Here is a 6,005-nt window from a genome sequence, read left to right as displayed (position 1 = left end):
ATCCCTTCAGAGGGTAGGACGGTCTTGACCACGGATCTCTTTCTGAATATAATATTAGAAAATGTCGAAATTTCAATTCTAAATTTGAAGTTGGATTTTTACTAAAATTATAGTTTATGACCCCCCCCCCCCCAAAAAAAAAAATAATAATAATAATATTTATGATTTTATAATATACTGATGGAATGGAAACTTTATATGAAGATTTTTAAAACGGTATTATAAAGTAGATAAATTCGACATTTTTCTTTACTGAATATATTTGTCCTAGCCTTAAAACTTTATATCTCAAATTTTTAAGATAGACTTATTGGTTAATTTGTTCACCATCCAGCCTTCTTAGAGTTAGTGTGCCTTCTTTTACTAGAAGAGACGATACATTGTACAAATGTACCAGCTCGTCATGATCTTTTACTATAATTCTAGAAACAACAACATTACGTTTTCTTAGAACCATCTTAACTATGCTTGGACTTTGTAACTCTCTATTTCTTGCGTCAAAACAAGTTCAAAATGACGCTGGTTTCAAGCGAAATATACACTGATTTCGTAGTCTTAAATCAAAAGTCAGACAAATCTTGTGATTTCAAAGAGCCATGACTGAATGGCCAGCAATGACAAAGACCTACATCACAATGTTGTTTGTAACAACTACCCAAATTCCAAGCTCTTGTTAAAATGGTTCTAATCGGTCACTTTTCTTTAAATGCGCACGTACATATAAGCACAGCGTCAGAAGACTATATCTCTTTCAACACTTCTTACGGTCGTGAATACACGAATCAAGACGACTTACGTCAAATATCAATCGGTGATTGTTGGTAATCTCTGTTATGATCTGTCCTACTTAGGCTACTAAAAAGTATTTAATCTTTTTTTTCTATTTGTAAATACGCCAATTCGATAATCCAATCAAATCAATGAATACACAGTAATCCTTTCGAGCACCTGATAAAACCCAATGACGAAGAATGATTTGAAAATGAAATAAAGTACACATAGTGTACTTTGGGTGCGCTTGATTTAGCATAACTGGGTGTACAACCGTGTACATAGGTGTACATCTTTGTATAATTGCATATTAAAAACACTTATATGATGTAGGGTACATGATGTATGGAAATTAAGAATAAATATAATGATGGAAAAAGATGCAATTTTTAACAGAGATTCTATAATATTCAGCGACAACCAGATTTTTTCTGATATACACGTACATGCAATAAAATAAGCACAATTCAAATGTTCATGCCTTAACACAAAAGACAACTTAAATGCGACTTCTGTTGTGTTTTGATTCTTGAATCATTTGTCAAGTTTCCAACCATAACATTCGTCCGCCATCACGGTTTCAGTGCTACACTCAACAACACAGGCCCCTGATTCGGTAATATATAGAAAAGTCTAAACCAAACCTTTTCATTGCTGCACTTGATTTACAAGTAAACACGGTGTACACATTTTTGGAAAATCAAGCGCGCCCTATGCGTTTAGTCAAGGATTAACGTGAAACTATAAGAATTTATATGTTTTATGTTTATAGGGGCGGATCCAGGAAACCTGCCGACGCCTCTGATTTCGAAAAATAAAAACATATTTTTACATTTATTGTCAATAGATTATTTTTATACTTCGCAATATCTCGTGTCGAATATCTTTGCGAGTCTTTCCGACATGCAGAAATGTTGTACCGGAAATACTCGTTAAAGTCCTGTTCTGTTTATTATATACCCATCATTTCTCCCTTTTTTATACTGTAAATTTTACAGTTTTAAGTGTGATCCGATTTTCCGGATTACCACACTGTATCATATCAACATCCATATCAACACTCTCTGAAACTGATCACGTAGAACTTATTAAATAAAGTCTTATACATGTATTTCATTTATAATAAATTATTAATCAATGTGAGCAAAAAACATCATTTTTTATGATGTAATACATGCTTATGAATGAATTATTTCTTTTACTTACGCATTGCAAAATGCAAGATTAATTTTTTTTATCTATGACAAACATAAAAAATCCAAAATCAATGGCGTTTAAATTAATATGTAATGTCTGAAATAGTTTTAGTGCAAACACATTTTAATATTTATATCGTGTGCTTTTACCAAAATACAAAATTATTATTACCGGTCCAAGTTCTTTAAACAATCAAATCGGGCCTAATATTTTTAAATCATACCATGAGAATGTGCTGAAAAGCCTAATATCGTTATTCTAATAAAGGAATTTTAAGAAAACGATTAGAACGAACTAATATCAGGTTTTTCGGCATTTGATAAATCGTGCAATGGTTTCTTTTTTATATATCAGCTCTATGTCATGATCGTCAGATGTCATGATTATCACCATTATCACCAAATGAAATGAAATTATCAAAATTTGGTCTTCCAGTGTATTGTTTTAATGCAGGTTTAAGTGTTAATCGAGGCTCGTCGGATCTTCAAAAATGATTGTAATTGTGTGAACAAAGCGTGACTCTTAATTCATTGTGTCATTAAAAAAATCATTTTTACAATGAAATATGCTAAAGTATGCCTTTTCTGATGCATTAAAAATATAAATCTTCCGACCCTTACAAGAAACATACACATTGAACCTTAAACCCAGTTATTTATAAGTGTGTTAATTTGCGGAAACTGAGAACTCATACAGGTTTGCACGTCGTTTCATATTACATGTAATAGGTTTTGATGTTTGCTCAGGATTAATCTTATTTTATTAAACTTCGTTGATTGAATTTGATATCTACGTGTGAAAAAAGATGAAACGGTTAAGCTGGAGGAATTAAATATTCTGCGTTTGCGCATTGATTAATAAAACTGATGTAGACTAAAAGAGATGCTACTACATGTATAGATAGATTTGATGCCCGTAAGTGTGATATAGGCCTACTTATTTAAACACAGGGCACTGATTTATAGACCTGTGGAATGTAGCTACAATATAATATAGCTTAATATATTATACTAGTAATGGATGTAGGCCAAATTGACGTGATATATATAATATGATTGCATTATATAATGTACTTCCGTATACCTGAGATGTTCTTTAAGGACATCGGCATTTTTTTTATCAGTTTCGCTGCATGTACTGCATTGTGCATGCAACGAAAGGCATTCAAAAAATGATCAAAGGTCTGAATTAATGAGGAAAAAGCCGAGAGACGCGGTAATGGATTAAGGTCATTTACTGTGAACAATTGAGTGTACAGTGGAACTTATTATAATAAATTCTTATTTGTCGCGTTACCTATGGCGTCGAGGGATTCAAAATCTAAGTTTTCCTCCGCTTGACATTTAAGTTTTGTTGCATTCATTATGCACTTAATTGTAATTTTGCAATATCCAATATATTGAGATTTCATTGTGTGCAAGTTGTATATATTGACCATCCATTGATAAAAAAATAAATAAATGCACACTCATTTTTTTGTCAGTCAATCTGTCTAGTTACTTTGGTTATTTAATAGCCCTTGAACATGAAATAAAATGGAAACTTGAACATGCATGTACAGTATTTAAGGAATACATTTGAGTAGTATGGAGTAATCAAATGACCATATTTAATCACCTCCTGATTTCATAGAATGGTTAATTTCTTTATTATTTATAGTACTGTTACTGTAATTTAACAACGATGTTGATTAATTTTACGATTAAAATTAATATCAAAATAGTCATCGATGAAATGTTTTGGACTATATTCATTACAAAATTGATTCGTAAAGTCTAATCTCAAAGACACTGGACTATGATATAAATACATGTAAATATATATAATTTTTAAAAACCCGATGAAAACCCATTAATGCATTTGGTTAACGATTTGATCTATTAAAAGCTCAAACAAGGTTTATATACATTCTGTCGAAGTTCACGGCAAAAGATATGGATAAATCCGAGATTTAGTAGGGAATCACAAGCCTCGAAGAATTTCAATAATTTTGGAGGATGGAATTAAACTAATGTCTTTCATAAAACAAAAAACCCTAAATGAAACAAAATATGGTATACTTATGAAAACAAAATTTCTTTTTATCAATGAAATGCAATGAGATGTCATATCGTTCCATCTTTCATAATTATGTTCAAGTTCAAGGTTATTACAACCGCATTCAAGCATAAATGGCGTTAACCCCAGGTTATGCAAATTCAGTGGAGTTCAGTTTTTCCTTTTTTAGCAAAATGAAAAAAAAAATGCGCAAAGCCATTTTTATATTCTATGCTTGGCCTGCGCGAGAGAAATGGGGTCAACAGTGGGAAAAAAGGAGGGTAAGAAAGAGAAAAGGAAAAGGAGGATGGGGGAAGGAGGGAGTGAGGTGAGCGAGCGAGTGAGTGAAAAATAAGGGTGAGCGAGAGAGGGTGTGAAAAATGAAGAGGGGATCCCGAAAAGATGGGAAAATGAGATAAAAAAAAACGAGTGGAAAGAAAGTGAAATACAAGAGAGAGAGAGAGAGAGAGAGAGAGAGAGAGAGAGAGAGAGAGAGAGAGAGAGAGAGAGAGAGAGAGAGAGAGAGAGAGAGATCATTTACAGTAATCGGACTGAAACAGACGGTCTAAGGTCAGGGCAGCGAATTTATTTATTGCTCCGCTGGCCGGCTGGACACTGGTACGCGCTGGTCAGTTACCGACGAACGTCCCTAATTTGTCGGGAGAGACATAATGACGTCCCGCTATCCGAGGCCGTGTCTAGTCAATTAATAATCTTGTCCGTCAAAGGGAGCGCGTCTCGGCTTTAAGATCTGCTGACCGCGAGAGGCATCTCCCCAACACAGTAGTGCCCCGATATCGATTTCACTAAAAAGAAAGGGGGAGGGGGTCAGTAACCTCCATCAATGGAGGGTTCTATGACTGGGGGTCATTGCCTTCCGGCACAGGTGACGGAAATTTTATCTTTGGGTCATACAAGACTTTTTGTAATTTAATCCCTTTTTCTGCATAAAATCCTCCTAACCAATAGTCTTTAATCTGGTTTTAATTTCATTGTGATGAAGTAAAAATTTTGATACCATGGTCAATCGATGTTTAATGGCATTTCTATGAAAATTTCTTTTGATACAAAAAAAGATGAAAATTTTAATAGAATTAATTTTTAATTTTTATCAATAAAATCATATCCTGAATTGATGGGTAAAAACCATTCCATTCAAAACGAGGAATGAAGAGTCGTATTTCGAATTATCAATATTAATATAGCGGTGCCTGGAGATTACTTCTGTTTATCACAGCATGACTCAGAATCGGCTAAACTTCGGACGCCCCAGGCCAATTCGTCAGGCAATGACCAGCAGTAGCCGGTGAATTCCGGCATGTTGGAAAACCTGGATATGCTAAACAGGTATCTCTGGAAACATTGGTATTGAGGCAATATGAGGCAAGAAATCGGATTTGTCTTAAAGATGCTCATATTATTATCTGCGTATGAATTGTTTTTCGTATTTTTTGGTGAGTGATGGAGATGGGTTGGGCTGCCTGGGCAGGGAGAGGATTTTGTAGAGTAGCCTAGAGTACATGTGAAATATTCAATGTAAAGATCGATAACTCTCATACATTGTCAGGGGCTTTTAAACTGCAATATGAAATACAAAACAAGTATTTCTTTTAAAGGAACGATCGGCATGAAATATCATTGGTCAGCTCTGTTCATGTAATATACGCTACTTGCAGTAAACTATATATACATGTAGCACCATTTTATTGATTTCCGAAATGGCAAGGCATGAATGAGCTTTACTTTTAGTAAGCGAATTATACTTCCGACTAATATTCTTACGCATATGTGAAAAAAAAACGTGGTTTGAATCATTATGTATGTAACTCTATAAATGTTTTATTTTCAGGGTAAACGGATAAGATTATCGTTTTAGTAATCTACGTCTAATTAAAGATTTAAATAAAACTGTCATTGCATAGTAAATAAAATAGTGCAAGGTATACAATGACTTATCATTGATGGTGTTTGAAACTTGGAATACGAGCTTATGCATGCAG

Source organism: Magallana gigas, chromosome 10 (assembly GCF_963853765.1).
Source record: "Magallana gigas chromosome 10, xbMagGiga1.1, whole genome shotgun sequence".
NCBI lineage: Eukaryota > Metazoa > Mollusca > Bivalvia > Ostreida > Ostreidae > Magallana > Magallana gigas.
The sequence above is the reverse complement of the archived record's forward strand: the minus strand, read 5'-3'. Positions refer to the sequence as shown.